This window comes from Natator depressus, chromosome 2, assembly GCF_965152275.1.
Source record: "Natator depressus isolate rNatDep1 chromosome 2, rNatDep2.hap1, whole genome shotgun sequence".
NCBI lineage: Eukaryota > Metazoa > Chordata > Testudines > Cheloniidae > Natator > Natator depressus.
In genome coordinates, this window is record NC_134235.1 from 130,123,262 (window position 1) to 130,144,729 (window position 21,468).

The following is a 21,468-nucleotide window of genomic DNA, read 5'->3' on the forward strand; positions in this document are numbered from 1 at the left end:
AGGAGAAAATAAAGTATGGAGCTGGGTGAGGAGAAGAAATGAAATGCTATCTCTCCCCACCCCACCCAAAAGAAAAAAAAATGTATTCAGAAACAATTGGCACTGAGATAGGACAGAATTCATAACACTGAAAAGGGTTGGAGAATAAAAAAACAAACAAAAGTGATTCCTACTTCAGTGCCCGAATTTTTTTTTATTTTTCCCACTTCTCCATAAAAATTTTGTGCACACATTACAAATGGCAGAATATGGTTGCTGTGAAGATTTATTGGAGGCCATACATCTTGTTGTTATTGGACATGTATTTATAAAAATCACCTGTCAAAGGGCTTTGAATCTCATCAGGAAAGTGTCTCCTCTCTTCCCTGACAGTTGGAGGTTGTGAGGATACAGTCCCCAAGACTTATTTTTAAAAAAATGCTCTGGACCCCCTTTTCTTTGTGGCAGCAGGTTCCCACCCATTGGAATCGCTCTGCACTACATGCCTAAGGAGCAGATACAGCTCATAACTGCTCCTATTCTGCTTTGATCCCATTATCCTCATGATTGGTGGTTTTAATGCAGTCATTTAGCATAGTGATAAAGGGCTGCCAGGACTCTTACTACCGCATAGAAGAAGACCAAGATTTGGAGGACAGTAAAGCAAAACAAGTCTGAAGTTTATAGCTTTATCTGTGGTGTTATATAGACACACATTTTGGGAAATTTTAACATCTGGGGAAATCCCGTCCCCCCATCCTTGCGTAATTCAGAAACTGCTGGACTGATTTTGCTTAACTTGCTTGTGTGTGAAGGATTTTAAAGTATGACTGTGGTATGGAGAGTGATTATGGAATCCACAACAGACCATGGAAACAGTTCTAATAGTTACCTACCCTCACGGTTGAAAGTTGTGCCTTGATTCAAAGCTAGACTAAATCAGATTAAACATCCAGCCATATGATCTTGTTATACTTTTGTCTCATACTCTGAAGAGCCTATTATTATTGAACTTCTGTTCCCCATGTGATCAAGTCACACTCATCCTTCTCTTTGATAAATAGAGTAAGCTCCTTGAGTCTATCATTATAAGGTGTTTAACCCTTTAATTCTTGTGGCTCTTCTCTGGACCCTCTCCAATTTTTCAACCTCCTTCTAGAAGTGGGGAAACCAGAACTGGACAAAACATTCTAGTAGCAGTTGCATCAGTGACAGATACAGAGGTAATGTAACCTCTTTATTCCTACTCAACATTTCTCTGTTTATATATCCAAGGATCATATTACACTTTTAGCCACACTGTCACACTGGGAACTTGTGTTAAGCTGATTATCCAGCCGGACCTCCAGGTCTTTTTCAGAGACACTACTTCCCATCCTGTAAGAATGGCCTCTATTCTTTGTTCCTACCTGTATACATTTACATTTGGCCATACTTGTTTCCTTGCCCCCAGATTACCAAGTGATTCAGATCACTCTGTATCAGTGACCTGTCATCTTAATTATTTACCATTCCCCCACTCTGTCTGTCATCTGCAAAATTTATCAGTGGTAATTTTATATTTTTTTCCAGGTCATTGATAAAGAATGTTAAATAGTATAGGGCCAAGAACCAGGCCTGGTGAGAGGTCACTAGAAACATACCCTCTTCATGATGATTCCTTGTTTACAATTACATTTTGTGTAATATATCAGTTAGTCAGTTTTAAGTCCACTTAATGTAAGGATATGTCTACACTACAGCTTATTTCAAAATAACTTATGTTGCTCATGGGGGTGAGCGACATAAGTTACACTGACATAAGCGTCAGAGTGGACAGCACTATGTTGGTGGGAGAGCTTCTGGAGTAGTTAATAAATATTCTCACATGCTTCTAAAATCAGAATAATCTATTAAACTGGGGGACTGCTTGAGATGTTTAGAACCTCATGCCAGAATAGATGGATGACATACAATGCCTATTCTAGAATTTATGTCTAGAGCAGGGGTTCCCAAACTTGGTTCGTGGCTTGTCCAGGGTAAGCCCCTGGCGGGCTGCAAGAGGCTTTGTTTACCTGAGTGTCCGCAGGTATGGCCACTCGCAGCTCCCAGTGGCCGTGGTTTGCTGTTCCCGGCTAATGGCAGCTGCAGGAAGCTGTGGCCTGGCTTGCACCACTTCCCAAAGCTCCCATTGGCCGGGAACGGCGAACTGTGGCCATTGCAAGCTATGAGCGGCCATACCTGCGGACTCTCAGGTAAACAAAGCATCTCGCGGCCTTCCAGGGGCTTACCCTGAACAAGCTGCGAACCAAATTTTGGAACCCCTGGTCTAGAGAATATAAAGAAAATATCAATGTAGGCTTTTTTCCCCACTTTCTTCTGAGCTGTACATTCAAACATAGTTAGAAACATGAGCTTTACCAGACTGAGAATTACAGCTGACTCTGATAACTTCAGTTCCAATTTATTTTTCTTATGTTATTTCTCTTCTACCAATAAGCAGTATGCATTCAGAGATATCCTTTAAGTATGTTCTTCTGATCTTTATTAGATGAGATTTAAATCCTTAAAATTCTTGACCAATGCACAGGCAAAAACTGGCCTAATCGAAAATTGTAGCAGTGAATTAGGAGGAAAAAAGCTTCAGTGACAAGCAATACTTTGCAATGAGCCATTGAGTGAAAGCTCTGAGCCATGCAGAGTACAAAATCTGTGGTTAAGGTTGATTAGGCTTCAGATTGTAAAATGCCCTTATAGTGTCAATAAATCAAGACAAAATTTCACACAAGAGAGTGACTAATAATATTTTGTTGTCGCATTAAAGTGCAAAGATGTCTGAAAGCATAGCCACAAGGTTGAGATTTTAATTAGTTATTAAGGTGCTCAAATTAATGTAAATTATGTTTGCCCTTTCCAGCTAGACAATTAGGATTGGGAACAACATTAGCATTTTCATTAAATTTTGAACAAACAATAATCTGGCAAGCTTTCTTTAGGAACCTGAACAGAAAACAGACCAGAGTTATCAATGAAGGGGAGGAAAAAGGTGAACCTGAAGTTTAGGATTCCCATTTGTATTCTACTACTCCAGCACTAAATGGAAATTCACAGTATAACAGTAATAGCATGGAACACTTCTTAGAGTTTACCTCAAGGGATTTGGGTGATTACAATAATTCAGAAATGAGGAAGGGGAAAAGAAGCAACAGGTAAGTAGTTCTCACCAGTCTTCATAAACTGGTGTATAAATTAGTGTATAAGTGTGCTATAATTGTCATTAAATATGACTCGGCCTGTGGCCGAATATAGAAAAGGTTGCTCAGTGTAAAACAGTGGGTTCATTCTCATGTACATTTCAAGAAGTCAGAATCATGGAACACTTATGCAATATGTTTTCTGTTTAATGTACATAAAAACAAAATTGGATTTTCATATGAAAAGTTGAAAGCACCTTGCAAAAAATAGTTCACAGTACCCTAACAAGTTAAAGAGGTTATGTTTGGCACTGACTTACAACCTGTACAACCCCACCAAAGTCAATGAATAAATGCAGGCAAAAAAGGTTAAGTAACTTGTCCAAAGTCACCCACAGAGTGAATTTTGTTAAATCTTGTGTATATATATAAACGTGTGTGTGTGTGTGTATATATGTACACAGTAAGTGGGTGGAAGTGATAAACTGGATAGGTACATGCTTTGGCATTTCCACTTACCTATGACTACTCACTAACTCATTTCCTGATGACTTCTTATAATAGTCCAATCTCCTGAGCAGTTTCTAACATGTTGTGGGGAAGAGGGCAGGAGAAGGGGGAAATGAATAAACTTGGCAAGGAATTTCTTCTACCACGTCCTCCACCAAAATCCCATCCCGATGCAAAGTCTAGAATATGCAAGGTTCAATCCTTTGCCACTGACAGGTTTTTCTACACGTAAAAATACAATTTTAAAGTCTGTTTATCTCTCTGCCTTTGCAGTGCTCTAAAATGTAGTTTTATACTAGCGGGAAAGGAGAGTCCCCATTTCCCAAAGAGACACATGGTATTTACTTCTAATCCTTGAAAGGTTTCTCTTATCTCAGACCATAATATTGCATGTACAGAAAAGTTAGTCACTCAGAGGTTTTGATGACTCCATCTGAGACCTGCACAGCCCACATTCATGGCAAGTGGAAGGATACAAGAAATAATCCCTCTAAAACTCTTAATTCCAAAGCATTCCTACTAATCCTTTCTGTAACGTGGCATAAAAGTACATGAAATGGCACAAAGACTTTATTTCCAGTCAGTTGGAATGATCTGCATTACTTACTAGTAAAACCAAGAGTGAGTTAGGTGAGCAATACAAACTGATTAGAAAGGCCTAGAAAACATTCTTGAGTGATAGACTCAAGAAGCTCAATCTATTTAGTTTAACAAAGAGAAGGTTAAGGGGTGACTTGATTACAGTCTACAAGTACCTACTTGTGGAAACAAATATTTGATAATGGGATCTTCAATCTAGCCAAGAAAGGTATAATATGACCCAATGGCTGAACACTGAAGCTGAACAAATTCAGAATAGAAAAAAGGCATATATTTTTAACCATGATGGACAATTTACCAAAGATCATGGTGGATTCTCCCCCACTGGAAATTTTTAAGTCAAGATGGATTTTTTTCTAAAAGGTATGTTTTAGGAATTATTTGGGGGAAGTTCTATGGCTTCTGTTATACAAGTACGTCATACTAGATGATCAGAATGGTCTCTTTTGCCTTTGGAATCTATGAATCTATTATACTGAAAGCAATTATACATCCCATATATAAATACTTATACACACACACAGTGTATTTCATTTTTTTAAATGCTAATTCTGAGCCACATCAAGAAAATTACAAAACAAAACCCTACATTTCCTGTATAGATTCATGTTTGAGGCTAAGCAAGTTTTTATAGGTGCAAGTAATTTTTAACAGTAATTTTAAACAAGTGTTAAAATCTGCTTTTCACCCCCCCCCCCAAATTTGGAATCCTCACACTGAAAATGGGAGGAACCATTTGTATCCAAGTCAGAATCAATAGTTACTCCTTCAAAGTAATACAGAAGACTAAAGAAATCTATGCAGAATGAAGGGAAATGCCCACTTCATAGATTAGCATACTCAAAGTAATGTTGTGCATATTTAGCAAGGTTGAAAATGGCACAGAATATGTAAAAATAAATGTGACTGTACAACAAAATTAACTTACTATAATTCTTCTGTATGAGTTTGTCTTTGACTCATCGTCCTCTGACATTTAATGAAAGCTCTGGCAATGTGCATGAAGGCAATATAAATAAATACATACTTCATCTGTACTGGCCTTCCAGATCTAAAAATGATTGTTGGGAGAAATGCACACAAATGTTTTGCTAAATGGTAAACATTACCGGTTCAAAAGCTTAACCCAATACTCCTGGGGTTAAATAGTTTCCACAATAAGGACCTGGTATCAACTGGAAACTTCTAGCTCTGTGGAATTCCTCCTGGTCCACTTCACTCTGGTATCCGCAGCCTGCCCATCCTCATCTATCCCCAGCTGTGTAGAATGTTACCATGACCTCTTGCTCCTGGTGGTTACAAACCATACAACCTCCTCTGACTTCCTCTCTCTCTCTGACTCCTGGGTGGCCAGCTCTTTTCTCCCTTGAATCTGGGGTACTGATGTTTGCTGAACCTGTCTGTCTAGGAACTCCTTAACATCTCTGAATCTCAATTGCCCCTCCAATACAAGGACCTCCTCCCGCAGTCATCAACTTGCACTTCATACACAGGAAGTCCCTTCTGGCTTCAGGCAGGAAAGAAAACACAGCACTTCTATTGCACATCACCACCATCTCATGGCCTTTACCAAGGCACTGATCAATTCTCCAAGGGTCACCACCAACGGTTTACCAAGGCACTAACAAACAGAACTCTCTCAGATGCATACTCAGGAGTGCATGGGCCAACTATGCAGCCAGGACACAGAGAGCAAAACAACAAACAACCCACAGATAGACCAAGAAAACCAGTCACCAAGTCCCATACCAACAAGTGCAGAGTCCAGAGCAATACATTCCGAAACTCTCCTGTTAGCTGCCTCTGTTCATGGCTCTCATGTCAGACTAGATTATCACAATAAATCCATCTGGCCTTGGAATCAATGAATCCATAGTAGTTTGTGGGCAATTTAAGAAAATCTTGGGGTGGGAAAGACTGGAAGAAGAAGGAAATTCAGCTTAAAAAGTGTATATATACTTATTCTTTATGGAGCACTGTGGCAGGACCTCAGAAACTGCATAGGAACCTTTTGACTGACCCAGTTAGTAGGCATTTCAAACCTAATTTCTAAGGATGAGGCTTGTCAAGGTTCCTTCCCCACTCTGAACTCTAGGGTACAGATGTGGGGACCTGCATGAAAGACCCCCTAAGCTTATTCTTACCAGTTTAGGTTAAAAACTTCCCCAAGGCACAAAGTCTTTGCCCTTGGATTAGGTAAAACGCTGCCACCACCAAGTGTTTTAGGCAAAGAACAGGGAAAGGACCACTTGGAGTTCCTATTTCCCCAAAATATCCCCCCAAGCCCTTACGCCCCCTTTCCTGGGGAGGCTTGAGAATAATATCCTCACCCATTGGTTCAGGTGAACACAGACCCAAACCCTTGGATCTTAAAAACAATGAAAAATCAATCAGGTTCTTAAAAGAAGAATTTTATTTAAAGAAAAGGTAAAAGAATCACCTCTGTAAAATCAGGATGGTAAATACTTAACAGGGTAATCAGATTCAAAACATAGAGAATCCCTGTAGGCAAAACCTTAAATTACAAAAAGACAGACAAACAGGAATGCACATTCCCTCCAGCACAGCGAATTTACAAGCCAAAACAAAGAAAAACCTAACTCATTTTCTAGCTAGATTACTTACTAACTTTACAGGAGTTGAAGGGCTTGCATCCTTGATCTATTCCCGGCAAAGGTATCACACAGACAGACAAAAGCCTTTTTCCCCCCCTCCAGATTTGAAAGTATCTTGTCCCCTCATTGGTCATTTTAAGTTAGGTGCCAGCGAGGTTACCTTAGCTTGTTAACCCTTTACAGGTGAAAGGATTTTGCCTCTGGCCAGGAGGGATTTTATAGCACTGTATACAGAAAGGTAGTTATCCTTCCCTTTATATTTATGACAAGGCAATTGAGTAAATTCAGCTGACTCATGGGGAGAGGGGGCGGGAGATGCACCTTGTCAGGTCCACTACCTATCCAAGCTATTTTATTGGCAGTAGTATGTATTTTATTGCTGTAGTAGCTTACCACCACACAGGGGGTGTAATCCTTTTTTTAAAAGGTACTCTCCTTCTTTTCAAAGGGCAGTATAAAATGCTTGATTAGAATTGTTTTCACTTTAGAAACAGATACCTATTTTGGGAAAGCTAAATCAAAGAAAGAAATCTGGCAGTTAGCTGTAAACATAGCCAAGGCAGTGATTACCCTCCTCTTCTCATAGTAAGTGACTTCCATAGCCTAAGTTTATCTCCTGCAAAAGTTGTCATTATGCTTATAAGCCTCCCCATTTTGGACATGTGAGTGTCCATTGTTCATTTCATATCATTGGCATGGTGGGAGAAGCAGTTGCTTGGGTAGAAAGTAATGCGTAATGCTGTAATGAAGGAGGTGCCAAGGCTTGAGCTGGGTGGCCAGAGAGTGGCAGCTGCTGGCCTAGAACCCAGCTCTGAATGCAATTCCACCGCCAGCAACAGCACAGAAGTAAGGGTGGCTTGGTATTGTGTACTTCCAACCTTACTTCTGCACTTCTGCTGGCTGTGGCACTGCCTTCAGAGCTAGGCAGCCAGAGAGCAGCAGCTGCTGGCCGGGACCACAGAGATACTGGGGCTATGAACTTCCATGCCTACAGGTGCCGGGACTCAGCCCCACACAAATTAAGCACTGATAGAAAGGGTTTTGAACAGCAGGACGGAGATCTTGACCTGTACTCTACTGCATGGGGAGCCAGTGCAGATGGAAGAGACATATGGTGTTGTCCTCAGTGACCTGTGCTGCTTAGATGAGCTGACGCATTTCATATTAGATGGTACTTTTTTAGGACACATGACTTCCTTCTTTGATAGGAGTTGAACTAACTAAGTCTTTGGGTCCTTGTGGCTGGGCTTGTGTCTAATAGGATGGGGCACAGTCTTCTGGCCAGTTGCAGATAGTTATGGGCATTTTTGGGGTACTGTGGGCATTTGGGGACACAGCAGCAGTAAGAACTCTAGAATGTCCCAAGGCTGTGGACCCGCACCTATATTGTTAATGATGCCCCCTATAGAAGATGAATACAGAGGTGGCACATTTTCTTCCCACTAGCAACCCCTCTGGATGCCTGGGTTCAGAATTAGACTTCTGCTCTATCTCCATGTGCTACATTTGGCTAGGCATTGAGACAGCTGGGAGGTGGTGCTGATGCATTTGATGTATAAGGGATGTAGAGCTGGGAATGATCAGAATGATGCCCATGCTTCTTATTCTAGATCGAATGAGACACACAGGCTGAAGGAGAAGGCTGAGCGTTCTGGGAGTCTACCAGCAAGTTCTGGAGATGGAAGCAACTTCTCAGTTTGGTCTGCAAGAAAAGACATGAACTGTTTCAGGGCATTTCCCATTCTCCTCTAACCTCTTGGAGTGGCGGGGCGGGGGAGGACGGGACAAGGAGGTGGTTTTCAGTAGTAAAAAATGCTTCTGAGGAATCAAGCAGAATGAGTATGGGTGTACTTCTTTTTGTGGGTGGGAAACCATCTAACAGAGGATGAACTGCTGTCTGAAGCACTACTGGTCAGGATTCAAGATATTGTCAACCTTTATGTGTCATTGGAGATAGTTTTGCTATCTTATTAATTAGATCATTAGAAAAAGAGAAGCTAGATTTTGGTCACAGAAATGTATTGAGTGCCGAATAATGGTCTCTTTAGTATTGGTTAGACTATTGCATGTTACATTCTATTCTGGTTTGGCTTATTACTACAATTATTAGCCCGGCATCTGTGTTCATTTTCAGAGGTGTATTAAATACAGTGACCCATCATACCACACATGGTTCATTTTTCATTTTGCCCCCTAGGTGGTAAGGTAAGGAAGTGGGGAGGGGATAAAATGCACTTTGTTAGTGAAGACTAGTTCATAGAAGCATGCTTTGAACCTGGGACACAAAATGGTGAGGTCTGAAGTAATTCTTAGTTCCTGGTAAAAATGAATTCAAAATTCTTTGACCAGTCTCCAAGAATTCTCTGCCCTTTTAGCTTTGTCCTTGTGATGGAAAACTCATTTGTGCTGGTTTTTCTTAAGAGCAGACTTGACAACTGTGGTAATCATCCATAACATGAAGTGATCTTGAATATCCTTGACCTTGACTGTTAAAAGCATTTTACGTGGCATAATATTCTATGGAGAGCCAGAGTAGAGAGCAGAAGATAGGTTTGACATTCTTCAGGTAACACACGAGTGAGGAAGTGCGCTTCTATGTTCTGTCCTGGTTGTAGTTTGTTTAGGGCATGAAGGACAGATAGTGCTGTGTGTCATCTGCATATTGTCTTGACACTTGAGCCTTTGAAGTCTCATCATTTTTATTGATTGGGTATTGACTATCTGTTTAATAAAGACCCCAGATGATCTTGGCTCTTTCACCGGCCAGAAAGGGCAAGAATCAGTCATGGATTGTAGCCCTGATTGTCATCAGCACTTCCATGCCTACTGCTTGTGCAACAGAGACACAATCTTTTAAGAAGAGCAATTTATATTTTAACCCCAAGAAACTTTTCCAGATGCAAATGACCCTCTCCATTAAGACAATTTTCTACTATAAAAGGTGGTAAGTTATGAGGTTGAGCAGAGAAAGCTGGAATTCATAAAACAATTTACATAGTCCAGAAAAGGTCTTCAGAGTGTGACTTTGCTCCTGTACAACACAGAAGGATCTCATCTAAGCAACGAAGGAATGCTTACCTGCTCCCAAGCACCTGTTTGTATTAACCTACTCTCTTGTGGGGTTCTTCTCTCCACAATGCACAAAACAGGCTTTACCTTAGCTAGAACCCTTTAAAAAGTCACTTCTCCCTTTGAGATTGTGGGCATACAATACAGGCAGATCTAGTTTGCAAACTTGAACTAATCTCTGCATCGTAGTCTGTATTCTTTCACATTCCTGTTTGCCCAATTCTAACCTGTAATTCAGGTGTCAAGAAGAAATTGATCATTAAGTGATGTTAGCTTTCAGAATTTTTCCTTGTCCCTTAACATCATTTATGAAACAGATGTTCTTGTGGAATGCACAATATGAGAATGCAGGTCTTAAAGTGTCTTGCTGGTTTTTAGAAAATGTATAGGCAAGTTAGAAAAATCCTGATGAATGCTATACAAATTATATTTGGGCTGCAGGCAGAATGCCAGAAATCATGTATGAAAACATCATATCAAACAGGAATTCCACAGGCATCATCAAAATATATTTTTCATAAAACACATTGCTTTTTATATATGTCTTGTGGTTATGTGAAGACAAAGCAATCTGCTTGCTCATTTAAAGCAGAGCAGATATTGATTGCTGAAGCTGTCTAACATGGATAGAAGGAACTTGAAATTAAAAATTGTGTTTGTGCTATGCTTATGGTAAATACAAATTAAACTAATGACAAATGTCAGTGAAGCAATGAAAAATAAGGCTAATAATTCTGTGTTGCTGTAGCATCTTCTGTACAAGGATCATATAGCTATATACCAGTTATTGAGCCTCTAAGAACCTTAACTGGTTTAGGGCTTGTCTAAACTGCAAAGTTGTTGGCAAAATATTTGTCTTTTGCAGGTACTTAAAAAAGTCCCTCCCCCCCCCGCAAAAGACAAAAGTTTTGCCGATGCAACTGGCAGTGTAAATGTGGCTTTGTTGGCAGGAGCACTCTCCTGCTGACAAAACTAATGCAGCTCGCGCGGCTGGAAGTATTTTGTCGACAAAAGTGCCGACAAAGTGCCGAAAAAGAACGTTTACACACGCTAACTTTTAGCGACAAGCTTTTCCTCCTCGTTGTTTGGTACCAGCAAGTCAAGCCCAGCCCCTTCCCCTAATTTTTCTGTTTGTTCCCTGCATTGCCATCTTGTTCCCTGACCCACCAAGCCCTGTGCACCTGTGCTTTCACACTGCTTCTCATTGTACCTGAACCATTTTGTTTCATGCCCTAATCACTGCACCCCCTCATGCTTACAGCTGCTCCTCACCCAGTACACCCAGTGCCACCCCCCTAACACTGGCTATCGTGTCCTGCGCCTACCTTGATTTATTTCTTTAAACCCCCCCAGGTTATGTTTGTTTGCACCCTCCTCCCCCATGGATAGCCTAGTGGGAAGGAGGGGTCAGCCTCCATTTTCAGGATCAACCATGGGTTGCTGTGTGGCTCCATGGGGGTGGATGGTGTTCCTGGCCATGAGGATCCTCAACCCCCTAAATGAGACATACCACCTTTGCATTGCTGAACATCAAGAATTGTAGGGTGAGTCTCCACACATGTCAGGCAACTCCTTCCTTCAAACGAGGGAGTTGTCTGTGATATTCCTGCAGTAGGCACACTGATCCAGCCACTGAAGCCAGCAGATAGCTTGAATGGGAGGACAGGGTATACTTCAGCCACCTCAACACTATCTCAGGTAGGATGGTCACCCTGTTGTCCCTGGACATTCAGCCTGAGGTCCCGGGGGTTGTCGAGATAGTGCTGGGATGCGGGGGAGGATGCTCTGTGACTGTGGGGTCTCCTTCTGATCCCTTTTTAAGTCACACGTCTGAGTGGGGTCCTCTGACTCCTCAGATATCTCTAAGGAGCAGTGGGGGCTGTTGGGGGTTCTCTGCTTGGTATCCTCTTCTGGTTACCTGATTTTCACCCTAGGACTTTCACTCCCAACCCCATTTTTTCATTTGCTGTCCCCATTATTTACCTGTAGCCTGGGTTCAATGGCCCCTTACCCTCAGTTGAGCGGGAGAGCTGCTAGCTATTGGCAGGTTTAGGCCCAATCTCTCCTGGCAACCATAATAGATGTACATGTTTCAACTTGTACAAAAATGAGTCAGAGGTCCTACAGATAACAGCCTCATTCACTATGCCATCCTAATTCATTCCCAGAGTACCATCCATCCTATGCATTGAATAAGGTGAGGCCCTCTGGGGGGAAAATGTGTACTGTAATTAGGCTGTATCAGTGCATATGCACAAGGGAGCCCAAGTAAGGTTACCCCTACAACCTTAATGCTGGCGTTTCCAAGCTTGATTTTGTAACCTTAAAGCTCTTTCTTTCTTTAAACAAATTGGGGTGGGGGAACTTATGTAGAATCATATTGACCTTCCACTTGAGTCATAAGGAGGTTTGGGCCTTTAGATCCACAGGACAGATCTCTACCATTTGAGCTAATAGAGTAATTGATGTCAGCAGTAGACAACAGTCACTAGAGGGGAATCTCTCTCTCTGTCACACACAATTTGCTCGTGGGTTTCACAGCTATTTGCTGACAGCAGAGGAATGTAGAGACTCAGATCTTTTGAGTTCAAGTCCAGGTTTTGGAAGGGAGTATGACTTAGTGGTTAAATCTTCCTGCCCCTGCACTTCCAGCCTGTCTTCCCTACCCTAGCTCGTGCCCCACATTCCCTCTTCTCCTATACACTCACTGCACCCCACCCCTCTGCATATGAGTCAAACGGCTACCTCCTTTGTGCTGTGTGGGTGTCAGGAGGGGGCATATTGAAAGAGTCTCCTTGCTCTCATTCCCTGCACCAAGCATCAATGCTACTCTCAACTGCCACCAGAAGCAATTGCATGGAAAGCCCTGCTCAGCCTTTGCTTCTAGGCAGGAGCATGCTTGATGCAGCCAGAATCTTCACAGAACTGAATTGCAAAACTCTATCAAGTCGCTCTTGAGTATATGCAAACAGATTTTTTCAGCGACTTTAAACCTGGCCAAATTTGGGTAGACTTTCACAGGGACTGTTATAGCACTTCTCTGACACCAGGATGATGCTCCTACCCAATTTCAAACCCTTGTTCCAAAGCATGGAGGTACTACAAATTTTTAATGAAACTGCATAATTTTTTCCATGGCAAAATTCTGTATTTTTCCCTGATCTCATTCCAGGAAATGGCCAAGATCTTTTACGTGAAACGTCCAAAATTTATATTTGGCCTGAGGCAGCATGGAAAAATCTCAGCTTGCACAGTTAAAGCTTGGCAAAATTTATCAGCAAATGAAAACAAAATCTTAAAATGGAAAATGTTCGGTTTCCTTCACTTAAGCAGTCCAACTTATAATTAAGCAAATGGAGTTACACCAATTTTAGGCCCCTATCTCAATATTACATGTAAAGAAGCTGAGGCACAGAAGTAACAGCAGTGGAAAAAGCTCAGAAGGTATGGATATTCATTTTGCTTTGGATAAGTGCCAGATATCAACCTCCAAAAACTACCACTGGAATACACGAAAAAAAACCTGTTTTTCATGGGTAATCAATATTCACTCATGTTTCCATTTAGTTTTGGGAACTATACCTGTTCAGAAAGTGGAGTTAAAAATTCAAGTGTGCAATATTTATCTGCTTTTCTATGAAATTACAATATTTTCTAAAAGTCCTGGAAATTCATGAGATGAGCCCCTTTCACTTATTTGGGTAGTTGCCTTTTGGCACTAGCTGAACCCAAGATGTGCAGAAGAAGCTAAAATATTCAAAAGAATTAACCAGACATTTTTGGATTTGCTCCAGAACTGTGGGTGAAAGTTCTGGGTGGAGTCATCTTATTTTATCCCTAACCCGCTGCTCCAATAAAACAAAGTTTTTAAATAAACAAATACCTTCATTCTATCATGCTAAGGCACTTCTATAATAATTAGGATCATGTCCTATAAGATAAGACTTTTCTAAGATTGTGTATCTTCTAGAACAGTCAGTTTTACTTCATTGTTTTCATCTCTATTTCCCTCATGAGTTCACACATTTCAGATAAATTATAACTGTATGTGTTAATTTATAGAACATCCATACTGCTATTTGTTACAAGTAAATGCTCTTTCAAATTATGATTTACTTAGTGGCATATGGCTAACTAACACAAAGTTATTTAAAGCCATCATTTTTCTGGCTTCTCATGATTTCTTATTAAAATATTATTTTAGTATAAGCCTTTAAGTAATATGAATAAATATTAAAACTTCTGTCAAGAACTCTTAAGATATGCCTTTAAAAAGTATGGCATTCAAATGCATAAGAAAAAAAAGGGGGCAGAAGAGTGAAACATTTCAGACACAACAAGTTCATACTGAATATAGGGCATGATTCTGCTCCCTTTGTCAACAACAAAAATCCCACTGACTTCAATTGCAGTAGGGTCCTGGAGATAGAACAGAAGATAAAAAATGTATCAAGTATCTCAGTGTGGATGGAAAAAAAAAACCTCAGTGAGGTACAGTGCAGAACTCACAGCCCAGGGTTAGGCTAAGGCAGGGGTTCTCACAACAATTTTTGGGTGGCCTCAGAGTGCAGCCACTATCTTGCTGGTGGCTGCTCTGATAATTTTTCCTGAAATTTAAATATTTCAGTTTAAATTTGGAAAAAAAAAACAAATAAATATGCATATATCCATGTCCAAATCATTGTAATTTATTTACGTAGGATTTTTTTTCCAGATTCAATAATAAAAATAATGTACAGTTGTCTCTATTCTTTACTGGATCTAAACAGAATAGAAACACAAATAAGGTACTTTGTAGGTTCTTGTATTTTGCTTTTTTTTCAAGTCATGATAGTTACTAAGTCTGCTGTGAAAACTGATATTAACAAACATACAAATATCACTTTTCACAGCAGACTTACTCAGTCCCAGCAAGCCCTGGATGGGGAGGTGGATATGGAAGCAGTGGGGGCCAGGGGCACTGGAGGGCAGGTGACCGAGGGGCCAGAGCCCACCACCGTATGCCCGGGGAATGGAGCCTGAAGCCCTGTGGCTGGAGCCTGCCACCCTAGGGCTGAAGCCTGACCAACCAGCCCTGGGAAGGTGGGGAACTCACTGGCTGCCTGCTCCTCCAGTTTTTGTGTCTCCAGAGGTGGTCAGGACCCAACCACTGCTGGTGGCCCTGGGGGAGGGGGCCACTGGTTCTCCCCCCCCGTCCCCATCACCATGCAGGAGGCTATGGCACAAGAAAAGTCCCTGGTGGCTCCATGCTGCCATGGTGGCTGCATTTGAAAAACACTGGGCTAAGGGGACTTTAAGTTCCCTTTGCACATTCCCAACTCTGAGGTGTTCCAAGAGCTAGAGAGGCCCCTTATGTAATGTAAACAGTCCCCTCCCCCTCTTCCAGACTGTCTAAGTTACAGAACTGCAACAGCCTCACCTTGCTGTCCTATTGACTGCAGTGCTGCCCAAAATTTCTGCAATGTTGAGGCCCCACCATTACACTAGGGCTTGCAAAGGGGTCCTTGGGAGACAACCTTACAGCTGACTTCTACCATGACTGAGCTGCGGGAACTACCTTTATACCAGTGATTTTCAACCTGTTGGCCTCGGACCCCTGAGGATCCTCAGACTATGTCTAAGTGGTCAGCAAAACATTGTCATTGCCATCTAACAGTGGTTTGCACCTGTAGTCTGTGGAGCACTGGGGGGAAAACAAGCTATGTCTAATATTCCCAAAGGGTTCCACACCTCCATTTGAAATTTTTAGTGGTCTGCAAATGAAAAAAGGTTGAAAACCACTGCATTACAGCACTCCAGCCCACTTGCATAGTGTAAAGGAGCCAGAGTGGTTGGGAATACCACCCAAGGAGTTGAACATGGTTAGGAGGCATAAGCCAGTAATGAGCAGAAAACCTATTAACTATGTCAACATATAAAACCAGAAATCTATAGTGTCTTTATTAAAATGCAAAAGCTGAAAGTTCATATTTTAGTTAACGGTGACACAAGCAATGAAAAATCCAAGTAGCTTCTAAAGTAAAGAATGGAATGATGACCCATGAATAGAGAACTGAGGGCTTATCCACATGGAAACTTAGTGAGTGGCAAGGCAGGGTCTGAATCTATAGAGCTCTCATATATACTGCACTAACTGGCTGTGTCAACCCTGCTATTATGCACTAAAAATTCCATAGTCAAAGTGCACCACAGAACCTTTAATTCACAGTAGCAGGGTCCACATGGCTAGTCAGCGCATGGCAAGGATGTGTGCTGCAGAGTCACACCCTGACCTGCCACGACTAAATATCCATATAGACAAGCCTGGAGGATTTAAAATGTTAATTTCAGAAGTTGGAGGAAAAAAATAAATCACAGAACAGCTGAAGGAATATAAACATTCAGAACAGAATTGTTGGGGCTAGAAGGGACCAAACTAGTATTGGAGTGGTCATCTAAATTGTCCCCTTGCTATCCCCTTGCCTGAAGCAAGACTGCAGTCTCCTGTGAAGAGGACTAATGAGGTCCTGACATTCTGTTTTCAAGACCTGTAATGCATCAGTGTTGACATTTGAGATTAACCTCGGCATTTTTTAGATATATTTTACATCACGCTTTTTTCTGTGTGAAAATATGAGAGGAATGAACAGGTAAGAATGACAATTAGAGTTGTGAGTGTGGCATGATCTTAAGCAATAAACCTGCTTCCTGGGTATGTTCAGAATCTTATTTTGTGCCTCCTTTGGTGTCTAACAAACAAAACAAAACAAAACCTATTTATTCCTTTTATTGCTGCAGAGCCAGTTCAGCTGCAGGTGAGTGAGCAGGATTCTATCCTGTCCCAAGCATCATTATCTGAACTATGAGCTAAATGAACAGAATTTCTTATTGCTGGTGATGTGTGAACCAGAAAGAACTCCACTTGACTTTAAAATCCCAGGGTGAGTTTGTAGGTCTGGCAGTTTAATGTACATGTAAAGAGATTTTTTTAAACAGATTTGACTTGGAAGTCACTGACAGACAATACATACGGAATCCTTTCATACATTAATTTTTCAGTGCCGTGGAAAACTGCCAGTTACACTTTATAGTACAGAGACTGGTTCTATTGCAGTGGCAGTACATCACATTAAGGTTTTTATTGTTTTGTGTGGGGAGGAGGTTCTGTTTTCTGATAACTATATAACACTCTCATAACTGGGAAACTATTTACATGGATAAACTACTTATTACCTCTTTAATCACAGGCTTAGTACAGGTATCTTTAGAATCCAGATGCATTAACTACATCAGATTTACACTGTAATTAGTCACATAATTAGAATTTTTGATAAATAATAAATGATTACTGATAACAAAGCATAAGCACAGGGTAATCAATCACTGTATGATAATATGTAAACGTTGTAACTGTACCAATAAGCTCTGGAAAAAAGAAACACAAGTTAAATCTTGCCTCCACAAAACTAGATTTGAGTTGCTTGACTTAGGACTGGTCTACACTAAAGTTGTAAGTCTACCTAAGTTATGATACTTCAGTTATGTAAGTTACGTAACTGACATTGGCATAATTTAGGTCAACTTACAGCAGTGTCTACACCGTGCTGTGTTGATGGGAGACACTGTCTTGCTGACTTACCCTTCTGCCTCTTGGGGAGTACAGACATTGACGGGAGAGCGCTCTGCATCAATTTAGCTTGTGTTCACCAGACCCGCTAAATTGACACAGTTGCATCGATCGCAGCACTGCCGGTTTAGCTGTAAGTATAGACAAGCTCTTAGCTAGAGTTCCTGCATATACTACATCATGCAAGGAAATCACATTGGAGTTCATTTTGCCTGGACAGAGCTGCTAGCAGACTGAGGGAAGGGAGAGCCTTCTTGGACAGCTCTGAGCACCCTACTCCACTTTGCTTCTACCTTCCAAAGATCAGAGATGTCTGGGAGGCAGGCAGATGATTCCCAGGAGCTGACAGGAAATTTTGGATAGGGGAGGGAACAGGAAAGTTGGGCCACCAACATTTTCACAGGTGTGTGGGGGAAAGGGGAACAGAGCTGTATCTGAGCCGGTAGGCTCTTTTTGATCCCTTCTCTGCTCTTGTGAACATAGTGTGATTTAGCCTTCTGGCTCCCTCCTTCCCTATCCAAACAGTACTGGCACACCTCCTGGCCACCCCTACCACTTCCTTCACAGGCCTCTAACTCCTGAAAGAAGAGCAGGATGCATACTGCTGCCAGTGGAGAAGAACAACTATTAATCTTCTGGATCATTTTAAAAAAGAGATTTTATCATTAAAAGGATATCCTGTTGGTTATGATGCAACAAAACACAGGGGCTCCACATTTTGTTTGTTTTTCACGTACCCTAATAGCTTGTGCCATGTTTTGGTAAGTTTCAAGGCTGAGAGTTAGTTATTTGGCTATACATTCATACCAGATGGGAGAGAACCAAAATGCATGCATCTTGAGATGACCTATCACCTTCATTCAGACTGGCAACAAATCCTGAGGCAATGCCAGCAGAAAGCTAAGACACCAAGAGCTTAGTAGAAGCAAGGAAGATGGGGAAGGGGGCGATATCTATCATTACATGCAGGGTAACACTGTTGCTACAACATAAAGTTCCAGTGGCTAATGCACAGACATGGCACAAGGAACACAATGGTTGGATGGAGTTAAATCTAGAGTGGGGTATGCAACCTTTGTATAAAAGAGACAACTTGTCAAGAGTCAAAATAATGCACCTAATTTGCAAAAGAGCATACTGCAGTCATCCTTGAATACAATGACACAGATACAACAGTCCCCATCAAAAAGCCATTGGGATGAAGATACGGTGGTAAGTGCCACCACCTATAGTCTCCAGAGGCTGCACCAACATGTTCTAAAGGCAAGCAGTCATAGGCTGTTTTGTGCAGCTTGGAGAGCTTCATTTGGCATGAGGGCTGCACTTTGGTCAGTCATGGACTAGGAAATTGAGATTCAGTAAACTGGTTCAAGTTATATATGGGCTGAGTTATATCATAAACACATGCAACCTCTAGATTCTGTAGGGTTTGACTATGAACACCCTTGGAGAGATGGGGCCAGTGCAGTGCAGGCACCAATCTACTCCATCCTTATGGACGGAGTAAGGTGTACACTGAGCAGCTCAGGGTGAGACTGTCTCCTGAGTCTAACAGGTGCTCCTGCTGGGATGCCATAGTTCTACCATCCATGCAGAGCTGTGTGGAAGTGATACAATTTAGCCCACTGTAGTTCATCATTCCATGAAGCATGACTTTCAGGATTTATGGTATATGCAGCATTTCTGATGGCCTGATATTGTGGCACTGACTTAAATTACACTAAGGACAATGGACTAAATCATGCTTTCAGTTATGCTGGTGTAAATCTCGAAGATGTCCACTGAAGTCGCTAGAGTGCCTTCAGATTTACAACAGTGCAAATGACAGCAAAGTTTGTACCCTGATGTGTATCATGCAATGCTTTATATCCTACAATGTGCACTAGAACTCAGTGCCCAGAATTGAACTAAGAACTGAGTTATCCATACATGTACGTTAATTCACTACATTGCCAATTGAAAGCAACATCATAGATACAATGAAAGATCTAAAAAAATACCCCCAAAACCTTATGGTGTTTGCTGAGAGAGATGAGGTTTTAGCAGTCTTGAAGAGAAAACAATTGAAGATGACAAACTTTGACAGAAATTCAAAGCCTGCCTCGAATCAGTAAAATAAAAGGTGATTCCTGAGGACATCATGAATATGGGACCTTGGGACTATGTCTTATGGGAAATGAACATTTATATGGACTATCTGTTTTTAGATCCAACCTGCATTGGCGACAAAATAACCTGGTTAATAGACCTAGGTTTGCTAATTGCCTTACCTGAGATTGAATTTCAAATGAATTTAAAATGCAGAAAAAATTATTTTAAGCTGTTTTGTTTAAGGTTAAATGAAAACTACAAATTATTGTGATTTTAACACTATTTTGCTGTTATGTGTTGTGGGTGCTTGAAGCAAGTCTCCTGAATAAGTGACTTAGTCACACAGTTTAAGGTAAGCAAAGCAGGAAAAGCTTTATCTCAGTGAGGAGCTTGCACAGAAACTCAGCACTTCTCCCAGCGATAGGAGTAAAAACTCTTAGTGAATATCTACACTTTGAGCTGGAGGTGTAAATCCCAGCTCAAAGAGACCTACCTATGCTGGCGTGATCAGAGCTAAAAGCAACGTGTAACCATGGGAGTGTATGAGGCTAGCTGCCCTGCATACTTAACCATCCAAGATCTGAGGTACATAGTTGGGGAGGCTAGCCCACCCTGCCTCTTGGGCCATTGAAACAACACTATATTATTAGTATGCTAACTCAATCAGAACTAGTGAGGATATGTCTTCTTGAGCTGGGAATTCACTTCCAGATCCAAATATGGACATAACCTTAGTCTCCCAGGGCTGCCTATGCATCCTACCTCCCCTTGATTAATTATGTACTCTTACCATAAGGTGCCCGGGAAATAACTCTCTGGCTTCTCCAAATGTATCATTACAGAATATATTATGTAAATAATTAATTATATTATGTAAATAATTAATTACTCCACTTGTCCACTTGCACAGAATAGACAACTATAGTTTTAATGGATGACACAGACTAAACAATCCAAATGATTTGTACTGTTCCAGTTAATAATGGGTTACTTTGTAATGGCAGAAAAACCGTACTGTCCTTACAATACTTTATGGAGCTTCCAGTGAAAGAATATACTGGTGTCTTTGGAAAAAATACAAAATCCAGATTTGTACTGTAAGTGCTTAGTTTAGGATTCAGATAGATTTAAAGCAAGCAGGCTCTTGGGATGAGCAGGGAAGAGAACAGATGACCATTTCAAAATTAATGACAAGTCATCATCTAAAGGTTCAAGAGTTCTTTTCATTTAATGAACTCTTAAATGTTGGTGCCTTATGAGAAGGTCATCCAACCCTTTTGAAAGCTCTTTTTCGGTCATCCTTTTTCTTATCCCAGCTGAACTGGATATTTTCCCCTTCCTGTGCTATACACAAGAAATCCCTGGTCCCCAGCACTCCCAATTCCTGGCTCCTGACCCCTAATTTTTGTGATATTGTATCTGAAGAGTCACATGTGTGCACAACTTTCTCTGCTAGAAGAAAGTGTTGTACACGGTATGCCTGGCCTAATCTTTGGTACACCAGAATATATTAACCTCCAAGAGTTCAGAATGTTTCATCTGGGAAGGTAGATATTGACTAAAATGGGATCAAGACACATTATTGGAGAAAGGTGGAGAAAGCTTCCCCCAAGTTGCCTATATTTGGTTTGTGTTCTAAGGCCTTGAATCTAAGGCTGTTGAGATGGCACTTTTCATTAGCATTAAACATTAAAAGTATAAAATTATTTTAAAAATGGAAAATATGAAAACAAACAGAATGACACTGTAAGACTTTAAGAATGAATTGGATAGGATGCCGATTGCACATGAAGAGTCCATTGGTAGGGCACTGGACTAAGTCAGA